The 24,817-nt window shown below is 36.7% G+C and overlaps 1 protein-coding gene across 3 annotated transcripts in view; it reads left to right on the top strand.

Moving 5' to 3' along the window:
* LOC132099188 (NACHT, LRR and PYD domains-containing protein 12-like) overlaps positions 1 to 24,817 on the top strand; it is a 237,314-nt gene that overhangs the window by 68,983 nt on the left and 143,514 nt on the right. The window lies entirely within an intron of this gene.

Raw genomic sequence — 24,817 nt, 5'->3', positions numbered from 1 at the left:
ATGTAGGCTACAATTATAAAAAAAAAAAAAAAAAATAATAATAAAATAATGTCATTAAAAAATACCATTGGCCTGAGTAATTTTGACCATTATAGAATTGTGACTTTAAAGATTAGTGATTTAGGTGGTAAAAATACTGTGAAATTAATAATGGCATGGATTTTAGAGCATAACAACTGAAGGTTTATGAAACGTTAGCCAATAAAGCAATTCTTTTTAAACAACGGAACTTAAAGTTGTGAACTAAAATATTATTTCAACCATACAGTGTGAATAAATAAAATGCATAACGTTTCTGGTGTTTGGATTTGTACTTCAATATAATGAGCTCCTAGTTTAAGAATAGCCCTAGACTCATTTCTCTCTCTCTCTCTCTCTGTGTAACAGCATTAGCTCAGTGAAATATGTCTTCCTTCAGGTAGAATGAATGTTTTCCTGCTTGCTAAATGTTGGGCTCATGATCAATAAGTTGTATTCGCCTCTATCTGATTCAGTAAAGTCAAACCGCAGACAGTGAAGCCTCGGAGACCCGCGCGCTGTGAGGCGGGAACAGAGGACTCCGCTTGGTCTTAAAGCCTCCCGCAAACATCCACGATCACAAATAACAATGATTTTCGTAAAAAAATGATTAATTATTAATTGATGATTTGTTATTATCATTATGGTCTTGTAAAAATAATAATATGGGCTGTGAGAAAATTATGTAGTGTAGTGCAGGCATGTTTCAGCCCAGTAACACAGACCGAATTCAGTTCAGCTGGAGGGGGTTGGGTTTTGGATAGTTATTCATAGCTTGTGGGGGTCGAGATAAAGGTGTGAATTGCTCTTTCATATGGACAGTGTCTTATGAGGCTTTCACCTGCTGAACCGGTTTATATAGGACTGTTGTTTTGGTTATATTCACAGTGCTGGCTCTCTCCGACGAGAGAAATGCAACATTCACACATTACACTATTCCTTTTCGTCTAAAAACATTTCAAGCTTTCTGTAGATATATTTTTAATGTACCTATGTGAGACACCACAATATTATATTAATTAAAAAATTATACATTCATTATCATGAGAAATTAAAGTGATGAGACGGCGCCTCCCTGTCATTAAAGGCCATGTTGCAGGTTAACCACCACTTTCGATTAATGGGTACATAAATCACTCAAGATATGTATATCATTTTTAAAATGTCTCAAAAATGGTCTTAAAGACCTATTTTTTAAGTTTTTGGTATTAAACGGTTTTTTACGCAATTTGGCGATGACGTCACGTTGGGGAGAAGTGGAGGAAAGGTAGCCTCAGTCTAGTATGATGCCGCGTTCCAGGCAACCCGTAACCCGTGTTTTTCCAACCTTAAACCCGTGAAAGTGCACTGGAACGGCAATCAAACCTGTGACTTCCCACCCGTGAACTCGTGTCTCGTACTAGATCGATGTACTCCGAGTTCCAGGGTCACACAGCACGCGAAACAACAATGACAGCCCCTACGGATAATACTGCCTACGGATGTAGTGTTTATGCAAGTGGTACACGTTGAAAAAATGATTTTAGGTCAACGTAACATTGCAATAAAATAAATAATCTAGTTACAATTCCTTGCGCTCAGAAAGTTTGGCGTAACTTGCCTGGAACGGTACAAAGTCGTTAGTCGTGGTATGAAATAGTGATTACGAGCTCAAAAACCTCCCTGGAACGCAGCATCAGAACTAACGTTATAGCGACTGACTGGGATGAGGAAGAGGTGGCAAGAGCCAACATGTATGATGACCTGCAGCTGTGTAATTTCGAACCGCCCAGACGTTAGAGGGCAAATAAGGAATTGTCAAGAACTGATGTCCATCAAAGCTAATTAAAATGCATGGTACGAGGAGAATGAGTGGAGAGTTGGTGAAGCGTCCTGGTGAGTTGCTATCATTTAGCATCGCAGCAATGAGCACTGGAGCTAGTCTACGAGCAGCAGTGCACAATAACGAGACACACACACACACACACACATATATATATTATTATTATTTTTTTTTTACTGTCATTGAGTAGCACCGAGTGAAAAATCAATGTTTTCTTTATATCTAGTGGCAGTGATCATGACGTTAGTTCAGATAAGTACCGGTAACCTTTGTCATAGTGTCGTAGAACTGGTAAACGTTGTCTTTGTCATCTAGAAATAGAAGGCATCATGCTAGCTATATGGCGTTTCTAAGCGTTTATCTCTTCCTCCGGTGAAAATGTTGTTGCAAACGTAGCCGCGTGTGTGTTGCTGTGTTTGGCAGGTGCTTGTGTGGGCGGTGCCGTCCCATGGAAACTGCGCTGAAAAGCTTGTGCTGTAGGGAAGTAAGTGCGTTTGGGTCGCTGTTGGTCGATATCTATCTGTCTGTCTGTCTGTCTATCTATATATGTAGTCTATCTATCTATCTATATCTATGTATTTATCTATTTATCTATAATCTGCGCTATCTGAATACTTTCATCTACTACTCGTCTCTCTAGTCACTCTCAATGCTCTCAAGGCGGCTTTGGTAAATTCTCTCCCCAACGTGACGTGATGCAATGCATTGTGGGGGAAAGGAGACCGCTGTAAGATAGTACCTACTTTTTCGTATTATATTCCGTTTTGTGATACCCAACAACATAAAATAGAATGGATAACAGTTTAAATGTTTATTACCAACAAGCAAATTGCACAAATTCGTTAAAAAATTAACCCTGCAACACGGCCTTTAATGCACATTAATAATTTTTGCACAAACACTTGAATATGAGCTTCTTATCACGAGTAAAATTCATGCCAACAGCCAACATATTTAGCTTGATCAGAAGGTTGACTGCAAGAGTCCAGCTGGATGTAAAGAGTTTGTCTGTTTCTTTTACTGATTATTTCACTGACAGAGGATCAGGAGGGTTCTGTCTCATGCTGCCTGTCATATGTAAGGTTGGGTATCGATTGGGTTTTATCCCATACCGGTGCCATTTCAATACTTATAAAATGGTATCGGTGCCTAAACCGATACTTCTATAAAAATAAATGGAAAAATTAAAAAAGCCTAAAAAGGATAACATTAAAGAACATTAAAAAGATTTAAAATTAATCCATAGCTTTCACACGTCCTTGGATGCTCTCCTTTCCCAAGCTTCCCTTACTCTAAGGCTAATAAATGTTTTTCATGATCTGGGTCATTATTTAATACAAAACCACACATAATGTTTCTACTGTATCTCTGTCAATCACTCTGATATTTAGTTCAAATGAGTGCTGTGTGTCACTGTCTTTATCAGTTCTGTGAATGACTGTCATTCTTTATAATGTAGAAACAATGTAAGTTTTAAAGTACAGTCTTAGGCACATTAGTATTTTCACCCCCAAAAAAGGGTTTTAAGCCAGTTATTTATCTTTTTCTTAGTAGGAAATATCGGTTTACATTTCCAAACTTTGATTTTGCCATTAATTTTAATAATAATCTAGTGAAATTGTTGAATGCACAAGCAGTCTGACAACAGCCTGCCTTAGACTAAGTCTTTTGCCATTTTCATAAGAAATTTAAGCGGACTGACTCTGAGGCGATCGCAAATTTGTGTAAAGTTTATGGCTAATGCTATAGCCCCGCTAAAAAAGCCTAGCAACGCCCATGCTTCTTGTGTACATTTTGGGGAACCAGGAAGAGGCACCGAAATCTGCGTTCTGATTTTCTTCGGTGCATCCATATCTTAGCACCGGGTTTCGGTACCCAACCCTAGTCCTATGGTTTACCTCAGACTCTGACTCTGTTCCACCACATGCCTTTAAAAAGCAACATTTCTGTTAAAGGTATGTTTGGGGGTAGGTTTGCTCATTCACATATTAGGTATTATATACTTTGAGACACTGTAGAATTTAAATTAATCTAGCTGTTTATCCCCCGGTTTCACAGACAAGTCTTAAACCTAGTCCTTGACTAAAATGTAAATCTGAGCTGTTTCATCTGAAAGAAACTTGCATTGACTGATCTTAAAATATATCAGTGCCTTTATTTTGTGTCAAGATGCACACATGTTTTTTGTCTAAGGCACATTTGTAAAAATTGCTTAAATGTCTTAATTGAACTATGATCTAATCCTGGCTTAGTCTAAGCCCCGTCTGTGAAACCGGGCCTTTATGTTTATTTTATATTATACTGTATTTTTCAGTGTCTGGTTTGTGTTCCCTGGGTAACCACTAGATGTCCTCCTTCCCCACGGTGTCTGTCACTTCCTGAACCACATTCCCCACGATCTCTGTCTCCTCATTGCACTCAGCTGTCACTGGTCATTAATCATTGCACTCAGTCTATTCCCCATTAGCATTGTCATTTCACTGTGTATTTATACCCTGTCTGTTTAGTATGTGTCATGGAGTCCTCATAGTTATCACGACAATTTTAGTGTTGTTCTTGCCCGTGTGTTTTGTGTCTATTTTGTGGCTATTTTGGTTTTGACCCCTGCCTGGACTGGATTTCGATTTGGATTACCCCAATAAAAGACATACCTGCACTTGGATCTGTCTCTGTGTTTTCCTGTATCCCGATCGTGACATGTTCTCTATGCTGTTTGTCTCACACCCTACCTCTGAGAACATATCTATTTAAAATAAAAAAGAAAAAAGGCTGTAAAACATCACTGATTTTTCTGGTAAACTTACAAACAGACCATCTCAGTTTACGAATGTAACCATGGTTCCCTGAGTAGGGAACAAGACACTGCGTCCTCTAGGGGTCGCTATGGGGAACACCTCGTCGTGACCCGTGTCTGAAGCATACATTGAAAAACCACCTAGAGGATGCAGTTTGAAGTTCCCTTGAAAGGGAACTGTATTATTATTTGATGATATATAATGATTAGAAATACTGTAAGCTTGACGTTTCAGTGAATTAATTGACTTTATTGAAAAAAAGCATCATTACAATGGACTTAAAATTCAAACCAATGCCCTAATAGCCAAACAAGAATGCATGGTTTTAATGTGTATTAAACTGTTATATATATACGTTTATATAATTTCAAACATTTGTAATATTACAAATAATGCTGTCACTCTCTTTTCTGTGTGCTTTCTCTCTCAGTGCTTTCTGTGCTGTCTCTCTCATGGTGTTTGTCTCACTCCCTGCCTCTGAGAACATATCTATTTTTTAAAAAAGGCTGTAAAAAATCACTGATTATGCTGGTAATCAAGCAATCGGATACATTTACAGACCTATATTATTATTTGATGATATACAATGATTAGATGACAGCACCCATTGACTTAAATGGTATTGTTTGTTCCTACAGTGGAAGTCAGTGGGTGCCAACAACTGTCTATCTACCAAAATTCTTTAAAATAACTTATTTGTGTTCAACAGAAGAAAGAAACTCAGAGGTTTGGAACAACATGAGGGAGAGTAAATTATGACAAAAAATTTTATTTTTGGGCAAACTATCCCAATCTGTAAAACTTTTGTTTTACAGTAGGCCTGTGTGACGACTTTTATTTCGATATCCGAAGACAATTCTCATCGTTTTCTGAGTTTTAATTGATTTGCCTATTAAAAAAATCAAAAGTTAATCTTCAGTAAGTATGCCAGGCTTTACTGGACATTCTCCAAAAATTTGTTTGCTTGTTTTTGCCATGGAATAATAAAAAAAAGGTTATTGTGATTTTTTTTTTTTTCAAAATTCTGACATGTTTTTTTTTTTATTATTATTCAGTTGCAGGTTTATATCTTGCAATTCTGACTTTTAGTAGTAAGTAAGAATTGAGAGGTTATATCACACAACTCAGAGAGAAAAGAATTCTGAATTGTCAGGTATAAAAAATAAAACCAAAATAAAAAGTATCTCATAATTTTGAGATAAAAAGCAACATTTTTTATTTTTTATATTTCGTGGTGGAAACAAGTGTCCATACCAATAAGCTACGAGGTGAAATCATAACATTACAAACTTTTATTTGATGTAGAATAGGTATTTAAATATTCAGACAAAAATACAAAGGTACCAGATTGTGTACCTAACCACCTTAGTGATGGAAAGAACTAGAATCCCATGGAGCATTGTGAATAAGAAGATGAAGACTTTAAAAACTGGCCGTTGTCCTCACTACATTGAATTTATTATATTTTGTAAAAGTTTTACCCGCCATCTGGCAACTGACACTGTTACATATATTTGCCAACGCCAATTTTTACTCACATCTGGCGCTTGACAAGTGTTACAATTTAGGCCCTGCGTGTGCTATATCAGACATTTTTTTCTATTGTTATCAATTAAGGTGTACTGTCACTAAATACAGATAACCGTTTTATAGCCCAGACCTACATACATAAAAAAATGATAAATAACAGTATTATTGGGTCAGTGACATATGTACCATAAAAAAGTGTTTTTTCAAAAATTTCAAATAACAGGCATAAAAATGGTTGACTTTTGTTCTACTAACTCTCATCTTTATAGAAACATATGTTGTTTCAAAATTTTCAATTGGAATCAGAATTTATGTGACAATTTGTTGTATTAAGTGCTTACAATCGTCATATGGTGTGACATGAAAATACTTGTATATAAACTGAAAATGGATTATACCTTTCTTAAGTTACTCACTTTATCAAAGTCATTCATCATAACTAAACTGTGATCCATTATAGTTTTGTGAAAATTAATTAAATTTGTGTATTATTTTCTAAAACATTGCTCAATGTGAGACCTATGCCGTCGGTCTTTCAACATATTTTCTATTTATTGTGACAAACCTTGCTAAAAAATGATAAAAATATTTGTGACTCTTGCTGATACTATTTTCTATGTATTCCATGAACATTTTCAGGTTTTATCATTAATAAAGGTATGTTATTTTCACAATTTGGAATGTCACACCAAATTATATAGTGTCACACCATATGATAATGTTGCCATGTGTCAATGCAAACCATGTATTATCCTACTTATTGGTGAGTACTGATCACTCATATGGCAGGAAATATTTAACCACTCTTAAATGCTGCAAGGCAATATTCGATATTTGATATTTAACAATAAAACAAACATTTTTTAATATTGTATGAACCATATGAACATATGTTTGTGTATCAAATTTCATTTCAATTCAAAACTAGTCTGCAATATATATTAATATAAGTAAAATAACCATTTTTTTATATCATATGAACCGTGAACATACAGCGTTGCTGAGTGGATCCACAAATAAATCAGTTCATCTAGACTCCAACAACAAACATTTTTTTTATATTGTATGAACCATATGAACATGTTTGTGTATCAAATTTAATTTCAATTCAAAACTGGTCTGCAATATGTATTAATATAAGTAAAACAACCAATTTTTTTATATCATATGAACCGTGAACATACAGCGTTGCTGAGTGGATCCACAAATAAATCAGTTCATCTAGACTCCATTGATGAACTAGAAATCTGTATCACCGAATAAAACTAAACTAAACACAATCGATGGTGGATAATTACAGCTTTTATGTGATGATTGACCCAAATAAATGTTTAAAAGGATAAAACATACATTGGACTTTGTTATTTATTGTTATATATGCAGGGAATTACAATTCATATCATATGGTGTGACAATCAAATCATATGGCGTGACAGGCAGACATGTCACACCATATGATGAAGTGTCACACCATATGATGTTTTCTGCACTTAGCACAACCTTGAGTCTTGTAGCTACACATTAGCATACTAACAACATGCTAGCTATAACAAAGCAGCATAGATTTACATATAATTATGACAAAATAATAACATTTCTTTTGCATTTTTATAAAAAAAAAATGTGTCACACCAAAAGACATCTGAAAGTGGGACTTTTGTCAGAGTGCCAACAAGATCTGATTTATTGTAAAAAATAAAAATGATGACTTACCACAGGTTGAACAGTAGCAATACACTGCTAGTTCTGTACAACATTGCTGAAGAAGGTCCTCTCCTTCCCAAGGGTGTCAAAACAGTTGCCCGTTCAAATATCCCAAAATAGTGTCACACCATATGATTTTGATTTGTGTGACAAAATCTTTTTGATTAGAACTGACTCAAAACATTATGCTTGGACTTTGAAAAGAGTAGGCTCACAAATAGACATCTGTATTATTTTTCTGTATTTTTTTGAGAATTTTTGCATTTATTATTTTTAGTTTTATTCAAGTTCTCACTTTGAGAAACAAGTGCCGGACAGTCACACCATATGAGTTTTGTTATGTTTGGTTGAAAATTCTGGAAAAATTAGTTATGAATTGTTTTAATGTTGAATATGTTCACATAAAGCATAATGTTCTGCACAAAATATGAGAAGGTTTTTGGCAAATATATTTTGTATTCATACATGTTTGACACAAAACTGCCATGTCACGTCACCCACCCTAGCAATTGATTGGATGGAGATAGTGTCAGTTTGTTTTGGTGTTACAATCAATGTGTAATGAGTATTTAATGTTTTGTGAGAATTGAACATCGTGTGAACTATTTTCTGTTTTTTAAAGTGTGACAACACAAATGAAAATAAAAAAAAGGTAGCAGTCCAAACCACACAAAAAAACGAAGAATTTAATGGATATCCTTAAAGGAAAGAAAAGTTATCCAGACCTGTTTTGAATCACCTGAATCAAGAGGAACATGTCCCCATGGCTGTGCACAAGGAACTGCAAGACAAATATTACAACCTCAAAAAAAAGATGCAAGAGGAGGAGATGGCTAATGAAGAAAATGGGAAAAAAAAATTAAATGCTTAAAAGAATAGAAAAGAACACATGAAGGCTGAACTGCAGCAACTAAGGTGGTTAAACCTAAATCTCCAAGAGGAGCTTTTCCAAAAAAGCATTTCAGAGCATTTTCAGACTGTTTAACTATTAATTTAATACAGAAGGTTCTTAGAATTGGACACTTTTAACTGCAACTTAAATCCAGTTATTATTTTTATTATTATTGTTTTGGCAACAAAACTAATATAAGTGTTGCTTAATATGATATTACAGTAACACAGAATGAGACCTCTTCTGCAGTCCATACTCCATTCCCACAACAGCCATTTCATGATCCAGAAAAACCAGCAAAAGAACAAACAGACATGATAACCAAAAGTGAGCATTTTCAAACTATTTGGCTATTCATTTTACATAAAAATAATTGGACACTTAAAAAAAAAAAAAAGATTTTACCGTTTTTTTGGAACAAAAAAAAACTTTTCTCATATTACAGTAAAATGAAAAGAACCACAGACCTCTTCTGCAGGCCACACTCCACTCCCACAGCAACCAGTTCTTGGTCCAGAAGAACCAGCAGAGGAGCTAAGACACAGGGATGGCAAGGTATTTTCTAACTGTAAATATTTCTGTAATTATTTTTATTATTATTATTAGGCGGCCTATTATAATTCGGCTTTTATTATCAGATTACCAAACTACTTCACTTCAGCACAACATTTCGCACTCACACGCAAATAAGGATTAGAGCCTGTAGTCAGTGAAGGAGTCTCAAACCACAAACAGACGTACATTGTCTGCTGGTAAAAGGTATTTCATTGGATTTTAACAAGTAATCTGAACGGCCTATATATGTGCAATATTTTAAACAAACCCTAACTAACTGAGTTTAACTGATCACTGTATGACCGATGTATCTGTTCAGTTGAACTTTACTGCGACTATATGAACTTATATGTTTTAAATACTTTTATATTTAATGTGATAATTTATGTCCAATATCTGGTGTTAAACTGTTGGTCTTTAAAATAAATCTACTTTTGATTATCACCATTGACTGCAGACTGATAATTCTCATGCACCCACTTGGTTTAAAACACCACATAGTTAGGAAATAGCCTATGATAAGTACAGAGAGTCTCTGTTCCACATGCTACACAAGCACGCACACACAATAATATTGTGACTCTGCGATCTCACTGGCTGGTGATTTGAAAAATGACCAAATTCCTCAACACTAGACACCAGTGTCAGATGCAATATATGCAGTAGCTTAATAATGAAGAAAGGAGGCAACACTAGTAGGGTTGGGTATTGATTGGGTTTTTTACGATACCCGTGCCAAATCGATACTTTTAAAACAGTACCGGTGACTAAACGGTGCCTGAAACCTGGATAACATTAAAGAACATTAAAAATATTAAAAATAAATAATCATAGCATTTACATGCTCCTCGGATGCTCTTATTTCCTGAGTTTTGCATTCCTTACTCAAAGGCTAATACAAAACAATATTAAATACAAAACCGCACATAATATTTATATCTCATTGAATTGTGAATTGACTGAGTGCTGTGTCACTGTCTTCAATCAGTTATGTGAATCACTGAGGTATGCCACATGCACTGTTATATGTTTTATATTAAATATAAACATTTCAACTGAAAATACCAACATTATCGTTTTATAAAGTATGCGCTTATATGTGTTAAGGGCTAGATTTTCGCTTGAAGAAACAGCGTTGGTGTGATGAGCGTCACCTTCAGCGAACTTTCCCATTCAGACCTACATCTGGAGAGTCTTGTGTTCAAAGGGCAGATGTGAGCTCTAGATGTTTTAAACAGCGCAGGTTTGTTTACCGCATGCTGCGCTTGTGTGAAAGGGCATAACAGCACGCGCTCTGGAGACTCTGTTGCTATGGAAACAAAGATGTCGAAATCACACGCAAGTATTTCTTATGAAACTGATTTCATTATAATTGCTATTAGTATTATAAACAGTGCAGAATGCTTTTTGTTTATTTGTAAAATATGTTACATCATTTTACCATTAAAAATGGGACGGGAACGCAGCAAAAACTTTACAGTAGATGGGAAACCGATTGCGCCTTTGTGACCTTTTGTAAACTGTATTCATGAAAAATAACTGCAAAGATACAGATATTATAATCTTAACCCTATTCTATTGATAATCACACGGCTTGAGTCCGCTCACGCTGTGTTGCCGCAGTCTGCGGATTAAAGAGCACACTGAAAGACAGTGAGAAGATGAAGTATGATGCCATTTTCAAATGATATTAGTTGATATCTGGAAATCTCGACGAGAGAGCAGTTTTCTCTATCGCTGGGTCCCAGGAGGGCACGGAGAGTTGCGGACGGCCAAGCACCGGACCTAACTTATCCTCCTCCTTCGCCAGATGGCAGCAGTTCGAGAGCGTCAACAAAGGCCCTACTCACGCACCCTGGAACCAGGTGAGCCCTGCACCCCACACTCACACCAAATTCACAAGCTGCCCAAGTTGGGTCCCTGGGTTTAACCTCGTTGCCCCACCGTGGGTACGGCTGTGGTTCCGATAGCCCTGCTTGTAGAGTTTCTAAGTGCCTGGTCAGTGCTGCCGTCTCACTGGCTTCTACGGACTATCAGCCTCGGCTATGCGATTCAGCTTCCACCCAATTTCAGCGGTATCCGCTTCACTAGTGTGGAAGCAGCCGAAGCCCCTGTTGTGCGGGCAGAGATCACAGTCCTACTGGTGAAGGATGCGATAGAGCCGGTCCCTCCAGCCGATATGAGGACGGGGTTTTACAGCCCTTACTTCATTGTACCCAAGAAAGGCGGTGGGTTACGACTGATCTTGGATCTGTGAGTTTTGAATCATGCCCTTTATCGGCTATGGTTCAAGGTGTTGATGCAGAAATGCATCTTCGGGTGCATCCGTCCTCAAGATTGGTTTGCAGCGTTCGACCTGAAGGAGGAGTACTTTCATGTATCGTTTCTTCTGTGCCTTCTGTTTCTTCATGACTCTAGTAAGAACTTTTGCTGCTGCATTTTGGACTAGCTGTAGTTTGTTTACTAAGCGTGCAGAACAACCACCTAATAAAGCATTACAATAATCTAACCTTGGAGTAATAAATGCATGGATTAACATTTCTGCATTTGAAATTTAGAGCATAGGCATATAAAGCGTGAAGAGTAGCGGCCCTAATACTGAGCCTTGATGTACTCCATACTGCACTTGTGATCGATATGATACCTCTTCATTCACTGGTACAAATTGATTTCGTTCATATAAGTACGATTTAAACCATGCTAGTGAACTTCCATTAATGCCAACAAAGTGTCCTAGTCTATGCAAAAGAATGTTGTGGTCAATAGTGTCGAACGCAGCACTAAGATCCAATAAAACTAATAGAGAGATACACCCACGATCAGATGATAAGAGCAGATCATTTGTAACTCAAAGGAGAGCAGTCTCAGTACTATGATACGGCCTAAATCCTGACTGGAAATCCTCAGAGATAACATTTTTAACTAAGAAGGAATATAATTGTGAGGATACTACTTTTTCTAGTATCTTGGACAGAAAAGGGAAAATCGAGATCAGTATATAATTAACTAGTTGTTTGGGTTTTTTTTTTATGAGATGCTTAATAACAGGCAGTTTGAAGGTTTTGGGGACATATCCTAATGACAATGAGGAATTAATAATAGTCAGAAGAGGATCTATGACTTCTGGAAGCACCTCTTTTAGGAGCTTAGATGGTATAGGGTCTAACATACATGTTGTTGGTTTAGATGATTTAACAAGTTTATACAATTCTTTCTCTCCTATAGTAGAGAATGAGTGGAACTGTTCCTCAGGGGGTCTATAGTACACTGTCTGATGCGATACTGTAGCTGGTTACAATTTTATCTCTAATAGTATCGATTTTAGAAGTAAAGTAGTTCATAATAAAGTCATTACTGCTGTGATGTTGGGAAATGCCAACACTTTTGTTTGAAGCTTTTGGGAATACTGGTTTCTGTGTATGTTTTTATAATTTTCTCTTCTGTAAAGCACTTTGGTCAGCCTAGTGGCTATTGTAAATGTGCTATACAAATAAAATGAACTTGAACTATGGCTTTCCTGTGATGCAGGCTGTGTAGTTTGGCAATAATAACTTTATCATTATTTTCAATAACTGTATTTTCAGTGTGAATGCAATTGTAGTAGGTGTTAGTAGGCCTGTCACAATAACAACTTTTTGTTGTGCGATATATTGCCCCAGAAATTATTGCGATAAGCGATATTATTGTCATTTTAAAGACCATTTTATGCCACTGAATATATAATTATAATGTAATGGCATAATAATGCCGGACAATTATGTAGTTATGTAGAGTTTGAGTGATATTCTATTTCACCTTAATAACTCTGCATTTGGCAACCGTCTTCACAGGGTAAAAACCCTTTAGACATCTATTTTAATAAATTTTATGCAGGTATAAACAACATGTAAACACTAAAAAGGTTTTGCCACAAACTCAACTGACATGCAAGCAATTGCACAAAATTATACAGTATACATATAAATAATAATCAACATAAACAATATCCCTTTAAAGTAGCAGTCAGTCAAGTTTATTATTTAGTAAACTGTTTTCCACTTTAATAAAATAATTTTTCCATTAATTTTGTTTCAACTCCTTTTTAATAGTATATACATTTTCACATCAATTTATTCAAAGTTTAAAAGAAACTTTTACTACATTTAGGAATAACTCAGATGGGGAATTTGAAAGAATCATTGGGCTTACTGATGACGTCATGAAGAAGAACGATGTGCACAACTGGGACATAGTGGGTGCATGTAAAAAAAATTACCTGCCAGGCTTTTCGACTCGCATGTCACCTCCACAGTGGGCAGGTGTGTGCCCATTAGGAGTAACTTAGATTTGCAATCCTTGTGAATTTCCATTCTTGACAGACAGCTAATGGAATTTAACAACTGTTTTCAGAGTGACTCCTACAGAATAATGAAGGCTGCTGCCTCCTTGCTGCCCGGATCTGACGCATTTGGCCAGATGGAAATATTACAGGTACCAAGCAAGCACTATGGACTTGGAGTGGAAGGTCCTGAATTTACAGTATTTGTGCAACTGCTCAAACGAAAGGTGGATGGGGTCACCTGTACCCATCCTTAATTGAAGTCTTAGACTCTTGTGAGAAGGACGTTTTCCCCAACATGAACAGTTTACTCCGTGTTTTGATCACATTGCCTGTTACAAGCTGTTCTGTGGAGCGCATGTTTTCAGCAGTGAACTGAATCAAATCCAGCAACAGAGCAACCATGCTCACAGAAAGACTAAATAGCCTCTTGTTGCTGACATTTGAACGAGAACTCGCAGAGACACTGGACCTGGATGAAATAATTGAGGCTTTCAGGGCCAGGCCACGCCGTCTCGCCCTTGAATGTCTGTTAATGTTGGCTTTATGGTGACAAGTGGTGCATGCAGCTTGATTTGAGAGCAAATGATCCCTTTGTATTGTTGCGTTCATACAGCTTCTGTATAACATACTATTGTTAATATGTTAGCAAATTAGTATGTAAGCAGATTAGCTTTTAAAAGCTAACTGAGTTTATACTAATAAAAGTGTTCATATTGAGATCAATTGAAAGTTTTAAGTTAATCGTATGAATTAATGTACTCATAGATTTTAATTGTAACTTGAAATGTTTAAGTACAAAATAAAAATCTGCTAGTTCTGCTTACTTATTCAGGTTTTTGGTCTACTCCATAGATTTGAGTTATATTAATTGAATGGACTTAGTACTATTAACTTTATTTACCCAAGTTATCTTAACGATAAATTACTGAGTTACTTGGACACAAATCAAAAATTTTTTAGTTAATAAACTTAAAGGAATTAAGGCAATTGGTTTCCTCAAACGGTTTGAAGTTGAACTAACTTATCAGGTTTTACAGTGCAACTAACAGGCACTATGTTATGACTGTTATTGGCGATCCTGAGTGTAATGTATATTATTCTTCCGCAAATGGGAGTCTATGGCAGCCCTATGAGACAATGAGACATAGTACACCTGATTGCTCTCATCATGCTGATCACAAACAATATCATACATTAAGACTCCGTCCATTACAGTAGGAGCCATTTTGAAAAGTACAGTATTCCGTTTTTTTTCCGCTACTCCTCCTTCAAAATTGGTCCAAAATTGTCCAACATTTGCTCAAATGATCTTCGGGCTGAGCCGCATAAAAATACTGTCCCCGATTTCTGATGTTTTGTTCTTCAGGCTCCGCACTGCTCTTGGTGTCTTGTGCACATATTCACTAGAAACAGCAGTCATTCACCAGACATTCAGCGTTAGCAGGGATCCACTTACTCCACATATTGTTTTTTATTATTTTTTCATCGATACTGAAACACGCGTGAACTACAAAGCCTATTTTACCTCATGAATAATAGTTAAGCTTCAAATGGGCAACATCACGAATATGGAAACATTTGGATTTCTCCCGAGTGAGAGAATGAGAAAGCCCAACCTTATGCTTAGCTTTATGTTATTATTATTTTTTTGTTTATAGCTCAGCCTATATTATTATATACTGCGATTATATTTATCCATTAGAATTATATATTTTTAATTCTTGTTTTATTCTGATATATTTGTTAAATTCAAAGGATTTGTTGTAAAGTGAAAGGAACTAAAAATATCCTGTTGGTACATTATAACATTATTAGGCCAGCCGTTATTATTTCTAAATGTAATAAAATGCAACTTATACATGAATTATATAATATCAAAAAAAAAAACATGCAGCAAACAAAAATAGGTGATTAATCCGTTAAAATGCAACCTATACACGACTCATATTTTTTCCTCTCACAAATTTAATAAATTTTTTAGCGTGTTTAAAAATAAAGAAAGAAAGAAAACATGCAGCAAATGAAAATAGGCGATTAATAGTTAAAATTTGTTACTCTGGGTTAACAGTAATTATAATTATTAGATACTTCAGAACAGAGCCTGCATGGGCCTAATCTAGTCTATCAAGGTTTTTGTTTTTTTCATTGCATCTGAAAATGACTTCGTTCATCACATTCACTTCACGCGCTCTGGTCCAGATCAGCCTCCCGCGATGCTCAGCTGTGGACGATTTAAAAATGTTTGATATAAAGGTTGCTGTCCCATTTTATACAGGAATTGTTCATGTAAAAAAATCTAATTATATTGTTAGTTCTAGTTATATTTTTAACACAAGTTCATTTAGACTATTTAACATGCATTGTGACATTTTATCTTTTTTAATTTATAAACTCCTTGAGATTTTAAAGTTAGTTTAATAGTATTTAAATTCAAGTTTAAAAATAGGTTTTAACTGCTTAAATTATTTCTTTATGAATTAGTTATATATTGTTAATTCTTGTTGAAAATATGTGTTTATTCTTTAAGAAAATAAGGGAAAAAACAAGGGACGATCCAAGTATATGTTTTGCATCACCTATTTATGTAGGCTACAATTATTCAAAAATAAATAAATAAATAAATGTCATTAAAAAATGCCATCGGCCTGAGTAAATCTGAATTTTATAGAATCGTGTAAATTACAGAATCGTGACTTTAAAGGTTAGTGATTTAGGAGTTGAAAATACTGTGAAATTACAAATGGCATTGGATTTTAGAGCATAACAACTGAAGGTTTATGAAACGTTAACCAATAAAGCTTTTTTTTAAACAATGGAACTTAAAGTTGTGAACTAAAATATTATTTCAACCATACAGCATTTAAATAAATAAAATGCATACTTTTCATAACGTTTCTGGTGTTTGGATTTGTACTTCAATATGCAACCCGGTATCACGCCAAAGCGTGTAGCAGTCACGCTGGTCCACTCGAAGAAGCGTGTAAGTGTCACGCTTTGCCTCCTCTAGGCGTGAAAGTTACACGCATGTATGAAGGTGAAGTTACCAATAGAATACCAGCAGGGGCGATAATTTTCTCAAAGCCAACAACTCTACGGACCAAATATAAGCGATTTAGTGCATTCTCAAAAAATTCCTGCGCAAGGTAAGCGTTTGATTGTTGTGTCGATATTAGGTCTTTATTGTAATTTTAGCAATATAACATCACCATATTAGGCTACAGACAGGTCAGTGCCTGGACGCAACCTCAGAACCAGCCGGTCACGGCCTGGCTGGGTCATATTAACGTATATATTTCTTTCTTAGAGTGCGGTCATTTAATAAATCTTGAATTAATAGCATCTAGCAAACGTCATATTTGCCTGTGTGGACTGTAAAGTTAAAGTTTTTTGCAATAATAACACAAAATAAAAAAACAATAATTATAGTATTATTAGTATTATGGTGTTCTGATTAAATAAAATAGTAACCTATTTTGCACATTTTATTTATTCATTTATTATTTTTATTATTTTTTTAATTTTATTTTTTGCCCTGTAATCGAAATGCTATATAGTATTACAGTTTTTTATTTGCCCAGCGCATTTTCCCTGCTGCTTGATATGTTATGCACACTTGCATTAAATTTACATCCTTTCTCTGCGACCAGTGTACTTTCTGTTCTGGTATGCAGTCCTATTTATAAGTGTCATAAGCTTGCAGTAATTAGATAATTATTCTATGGGCTAAACGATATATATCAGTTATTTATATGAATTCTGATCAAATACCTTACTGCAATCCCCCCCAGCGAAAAAACTAGAGTGTCTTCAAGTAAGTATTGCTTTTTATTTTTATATCTTACCCTGGTTTGTTTCAGTGAGATAAGGACTTCTCAAAATATCTTTGTGTCTTCTGCTTACTTTATCTCTGACAGAAATGCCAGGCCAGGGGTCTACGATTTGCAAATGTGTACTTTGCCATAAACAAATTAATGTGGCCTATAAAACCTGCAGATCTTGCCAGGGAGAGCAACCACATAAACTGAGGCTTTAAAAAAAACTTGACAAGTTCTATCAGAAATGGGAGAGCTGGGTGCATACCCAGAAAAAAAACAGGACCACCTCTCATTTACAGGATGAAGCGTATATGTTGGTATGCAAATGTTTTTAATGTAGATTAGTCAAAAGTTGCTATGTACATTTAATACCTGTTATTCAATATATGTTATTTGTGTGTGTGTCCTTGTATTTTTAGCTAGAAAAATTGCAGGCCCTGGAAATAAGGGCTATTGTCTTGCTCTCAAGGCCCAAAAGAAGACCAAATGAATGGGTGTCTGAGGTTTTGGCACCCCGTTGTAAGCTGGCAGAGACATCACATAAATGCCTAGAAAGAATAAAGGACCTGTATGACATTGTTATTCAAGGTAAGAATATTATGTTATATATTTTTGTTTTAAAAAGTCATGTATTTGAGGCCTTGTGTCCCTTACCTGTGTCCCTGTCACAGGTAAGGCTGTGGTTGGAAGAGGTTAAAAGCTGCCTATATAGCTATTTAGCTACTTTCTTTTAAAGATATTTAAAGAAAATATTTTGAAGATTGCTGGTAATCAAACAGTTGGTGATTCCCATCGACTTCCATAGTAGGAAAAAAAAACACTATGGAAGTCAATGTCAACCACCGACTGTTTGATTACCAGCAATCTTTAAAATATCATCTTTTATGTTCAACATAAAAAAAAGCCAATCATACAGCTATGGAACGACATGAGGGTGAGTAAATTATGACAGAATTTACATTTTTGGGTGAACTATCACTATAATTATAAAATAATGCATTGAAACAATTGCATTTGCTTGTTTTTTTATTATATTTTAATCTTAAATAGAATGGAATACACACACCAGACAATCCAGTCCAAATGCAGGGCCACACCCATGGCTATATACTGAACCAAGCTTTAACTTTTTTTTACAAATGCATGCAGATATGCTGCCTTATTTCATCCAAACATTTAAAATGAAATGAAGGCAACACCCTAAAACAGTTGGCCCCTAACCTAGTGTCCGATGCACAGTATAGATGATGCAGATCAGGGCTGTACACTTACTTTTTTAGGTGATAACACTGGTCCTAGTAGGTTAAAGGGACAGTCACATTGTACTTTTCATTGTATTGTGGCCATTGCATGTTCAGAATAGTTTGACTACGGGTTTCCTTTTTTCGCTAACCTGAATTTTATCATTTGTTTGCTCATAACATAAATTATGACATTGAATTAAGAAACAAGGTAATTACCCATGCCATAATTTTCATTGTACAAATCCAGTAGAAAAAGTGGCATAATTGGTCAACCACTTGACCACCAGACTGTCTTAAACATCCATCACATGTCTTAGGACCATTTCCCTGATAAATCAGTACTGCTTGGCAGAAGTAGTTTGGTAAAACAGTCAGTACTTGTTAGGTCTATAGTCTATACACATGTCTTGTTGCTATTACAACTGCAACTTGCTATATTTTTGTTGTAATTTCTTTTCTTGATTAATCAATTATATTTTAGTCTAGAAAATGTCATAAAATTGTGAAAATAGGCTGATCAGTGTTTTCTAAATAATTCTGTACTTCTAAAATTCAGGCTGGACTGCACAAGGTGCTGCTGAACAATTCAGTGAACCCTCATCAGCCCAGGTTGAAGCCCCCACTGGACCACCAATGTTCGCTCCAGATCCACAGGTATCAGTGGCCAAATGTCATCCCTCAGCAGCTACTACTGGACCACCAATGGTCGCTCCAGATCCACAGGTATCAGTGGCCAAACGTCATCCCTCAGCAGCTACTACTGGACCACCAATGGTCGCTCCAGATCCACAGGTATCAGTGGCCAAACGTCATCCCTCAGCAGCTAACACTGGACCACCAATGTTCGCTCCAGATCCACAGGTATCAGTGGCCAAACGTCATCCCTCAGCAGCTACCACTGGACCACTAATGGTCGCTCCAGATCCACAGGTATCAGTGGCCAAACGTCATCCCTCAGCAGCTACTACTGGACCACTAATGGTCGCTCCAGATCCACAGGTATCAGTGGCCAAACGTCATCCCTCAGCAGCTACTACTGGACCACTAATGGTCGCTCCAGATCCACAGGTATCAGTGGCCAAACGTCATCCCTCAGCAGCTACTACTGGACCACTAATGGTCGCTCCAGATCCACAGGTATCAGTGGCCAAACGTCATCCCTCAGCAGCTACCACTGGACCACCAATGGTTGCTCTAGATCAGGGATCAGCAACCTTTTCGGCATGACGTGCCATTTTTTATTTTTATGGTTAACCACTGTGCCAAGTGTGCACAGCCCCCCCCCCACACCCCGATATAATTCTGTATTTAAACGGTACATACACAATTTTTTATTATACGATAAAAAAAAGTTTTTTTAACGTTTAATCAACGTTAATGCACTGCTTTAATTGATGAACGTGCACACACAGACACACACACAACACACCACTCGCACACAGAGATCTGAGATCGTGCTGTGCAAAAAGTAGCATTCAGAAGCTTATAAACCTATGAGTGTTGTCACGCTACTTTTATTAATCGATACTGAATCGCTACATTATATTTCTCAACAACAAAGGGGCAAAATCGCTTCATTGTCTGCAGAGAGAGACAATTTACCCCCCCCCCCCACTTTCTTTCTCTCAAAATGGCCATATTTCAGAAAATTTTTCATCACTGGATATAGCTTTAGGTCATTGAACATTTCTATGGTAAAACGTATTATTAAAAGTTGACTAATGTTAATTGATTTGCAGCTTCATCTTACCTCACTCTCTTTAACGTTAAACTGACGCTTCGCGCTCTGCTTCTGTGAACAGTAAACCCCGCCTACTTTGATCTGATTGGCCATCTCAGTCATTTTGACATTGACGAGTGCTGTTAGACCGAGGCTTTGATTTGAAGCACCTAGTATGTGCAGTGTTTGCACGTGCATCCATGCAAGTTAATTCTCACACTTTAATAGTATTTGTAGCTCCTAACAGGCTGTGTGACTATGAGAAGTTATTACATCAAACTGTACGTCATTATACAGTTTTCCTTATTGCTTGCGTGCCAGCGATTATCCCTCTGCGTGCCACTGTTGGCACGCGTGCCGTAGGTTGCCAACCCCTGCTCTAGATCCACAGGTAGAAGTGGCCAAACGTCATCCCTCAGCAGCTAACACTGGACCACTAATGGTCGCTCCAGATCCACAGGTATCAGTGGCCAAATGTCATCCCTCAGCAGCTACCACAGTACCAGCAATGGTTGTTCCAGATCCACAGGTATCAGTGGCCAAATGTCATCCCTCAGCAGCTAACACTGGACCACTAATGGTCGCTCCAGATCCACAGGTATCAGTGGCCAAATGTCATCCCTCAGCAGCTACCACAGTACCAGCAATGGTTGTTCCAGATCCACAGGTATCAGTGGCCAAATGTCATCCCTCAGCAGCTACCACAGTACCAGCAATGGTTGCTCCAGATCCACAGGTATCAGTGGCCAAATGTCATCCCTCAGCAGCTAACACTGGACCACTAATGGTCGCTCCAGATCCACAGGTATCAGTGGCCAAATGTCATCCCTCAGCAGCTACCACAGTACCAGCAATGGTTGTTCCAGATCCACAGGTATCAGTGGCCAAATGTCATCCCTCAGCAGCTACCACAGTACCAGCAATGGTTGTTCCAGATCCACAGGTATCAGTGGCCAAACGTCATCCCTCAGCAGCTACCACAGTACCAGCAATGGTTGTTCCAGATCCACAGGTATCAGTGGCCAAATGTCATCCCTCAGCAGCTAACACTGGACCACTAATGGTCGCTCCAGATCCACAGGTATCAGTGGCCAAACGTCATCCCTCAGCAGCTACCACAGTACCAGCAATGGTTGTTCCAGATCCACAGGTATCAGTGGCCAAATGTCATCCCTCAGCAGCTACTACTGGACCACCAATGGTCGCTCCAGATCCACAGGTATCAGTGGCCAAACGTCATTGCTCAGCAGCTAACATTGGACCACAATCAGCTCTTATTGCTAAAGGTAAGCAGAATAGGAGCTATATGTATATCATATATACACGTGTGTGTAAAATTCTATATATTTTACATATTTTAATTTTTCCTTGTTATTAACAGATGAAGGTGTGGAAAAAGGAGGCTGTCCAGTTCCCACTAAAGTGCGGCCACATAAAAGGAAAGGTGTGTTGATGTACTGTGTGTGAATCCATACTTTGTAATTGATATTAATTGATATGAGTCTTCATGAAGGCTGTATTTCCATTTGTAAGATGCTTATTATGTTTGGGCAATGTCCAGATGTATTTGTTTATTTAACAGTAGAGGTGAACAATTTATTGAAAATTTTATCAAAATCATAGTTATAGACTTCTGTAATTTTCAATTCACAAGGTGCAATATTTGTGCAAGGCAAAATGTGTGTCAAAAAAGCATTTTAAATTAAATATTGTGGTGCTTCAAAGATGATCTGGCCTACAAATCATATTCTACAGCTTTAAAGGATAAGTGGGCCTAAAAAAGAAAATTCTGTCATTAATTACTCACCCTTTTGTCATTCCATGATCTTTGTTCATCTTCAGAACACAAATTAAGATATTTTTTATGAGACATGAGAGCTTTCTGACTCTCCATAGACTGCAGCAAAACTGAAATGTTCCCAGAGCCAGAAAGGTTGTAAGGACATTGGTAAAACAGTCCATGTGTGGTTCAACTGTAATTCCATGAAGCTATGAGAATGTATTTTGTGCACAAAGAGAACAAAATAACAACTGTATTCAACAATTAAACTCATCCAAATCACGTATTACACCATTATTGAGTGTTCCACGAAGCATGCATGTTCATCACCCTGCACAAAGACAAAGTGCAGTGCATGCATTTTCTACAGCAACAGCAGCACACGCATACATTGTGGTAGTCTCAATAATCATGGATGATGATGAGTTGGAGGAAAATAATTGTTGGATAAAGTTTGAGCAAAAAAAGTATTCTCAAATCTTCGGGAAATTATCATTGAACCACTGTTACATGGACTGTTATACCGATGTCCTTAATATGTTTCTTGGTCTGGGAACATTTCAGTTGTGTTACTGTCTATGGGAGGGTCAGAAAGCTCTCGGATTTCACCAAAAATCGTAATTTTTTTGTTCTGAGGTTAAAAGAAGGTCTTGGTTTGGATTGGCATGAGGGTGAGTAAATTAACGCCAGAATTTTTCATTTTTGGGTGATGAAACCCCTTTAAGAAAAATCTTTGTTTGGTCTTAAATTTACACCATGATCATTTAAATAGGTTTTTCAATGAAAATAATTGTGTAAAAGATATAATTCCCTTCAATATCACATTATTTATCATTTTATTTAATTATTTTTATATAAATTGTTTTTTTCCAAAATTGTTCAGCATATTAACCGGCACAATTGACATTGATATTTGTCACTCAATCAGTGATTGCTGGTATATTCAGGAGGGAGCTTGTACTGTATGTAGTGTATCATGGCCTGTTATTAATTAATGAATAAATTAATAAATAAATTAATGAACAATCTTCATGTGCAATGACAGCAGTGTGTTTGTGGAAGCTATTATACAGGGTTCCTTTCTATATACTGTAGGACTGTGGACTGAATGCCACAAAATAGATTTGTATCAGCTGCAGTACCTATCTACAATCGTCTGGCAATTATTTAACAGCATAATAGCAGACAAAGTCAGAATGTAACATGCATGTTAATAGTTGGATTTGAAAACTATTCATTTACATAATAAACATCTAGCTATTTATACTCAGATCTGTAATATGGTCTGGAATTTTGAAATGGAAAAAGTGTAGGAACCCTGGTTTTTAGTATTCAAAAATGGTCTTGGTCTCTGTCTCACCTCGGAATTGACCAAATTCTTGACTGATCTGGACTCCATGTCAGAACACTCTTGTATGGCCTATAACTTGTTTTCTGTTTAAGTAATCCTGTTTGTGTAATCCAATATTAGTGTATGGTGAATAATAGTTTGTGTTCAATACCACTTCTTCACCAGAACTACAATATAAAAACTGTGACTAAGTACAACCTATGCTAGCTAAATAATCACTTCTAATTCTATAATGACTTGTATAGTGTAGTGTGAATGTAATATTTTTCTTTTCCTTTCATAATGCTCACACACGCTGACAGGGAGCCAGGATTTTTACCCTGTGAAGAGGGTTGCCAAATGTAGAGATATTAAGGTGAAACAGAGTATCACTCAAAAACTACATAAGCGACATAATGTTCCTGATGAAAGGGGCTGATCATTTTTCTGTTATTTGTGTAATTGTCTTGAAAAAGTATTTGCGATTTGTAGAACTGCTAAACTTAGCAAATATTTAAACAGAAAAATTCTCACTATTTTTAGGGCCAAAAGTGGAAGCAGGTGGAGTGGGAGCCATGCAGACTATGGTATGTAAAACTTCTCATATGTAAAACATAGTCAATTAGTTTTAACAAGTACAAACTTTTGACTTACCAGTATGTTAGTTAGTACATTTCAAAGTTTGTCTTAATAGCTGTTAAATGGGTGGTCAGTATTTGCTCCTGTATCTTAATATAGCCAACACAAAGGCTGTGTCCAAATTCAGGGTCTGCATCCTCCTTAGGATCCTTCCTACCCGGTTGAAGGAGGAGGGGTCCTCCGACGACCGCGAAACCTGGAAGTCGGTGTTTGTGAATTTGGACAGCCTACCCTTCTTTCAGTTCCCTCCCTTACCCGTTGCTCATATCCTGTCGCCTAGCAACTGTGACAGCGCTAAGCAAGAAGCGGGAAAATGGACAAACAAAGTTATTCTGCTCATTTTAATTCTTTTTTTGAAGAAATAAAGCAATTAAATAAATCAAATACTTTATTTGCTCGTTGTCGGAGAGTTTTTTTTTTTATCAGACTACAAGACAGTCATATCCAGGTAAGCCATTATAGCCTATTTTCATTTATGTTTTTAGACAACCACTGAAAAAATATATTTTTTTGAAAAGCCAGTTTTTAAAAAACGTACTCCTCTCCCACTCCGCTACCGCTCGCTTCGTCCGCCATTACGCTCTGCCGAAAAGAATTATGGGATAGGTAGGACGGGAAAGGATCCACCATACCCATCCTTCCAATTCGGGGT

The sequence above is a fragment of the Carassius carassius genome, chromosome 22, assembly GCF_963082965.1.
Source record: "Carassius carassius chromosome 22, fCarCar2.1, whole genome shotgun sequence".
In the NCBI taxonomy this organism is placed as follows: domain Eukaryota; kingdom Metazoa; phylum Chordata; class Actinopteri; order Cypriniformes; family Cyprinidae; genus Carassius; species Carassius carassius.
Note: the sequence above shows the minus strand (reverse complement) of the source record. Positions and strands in the feature narration are given on the sequence as shown.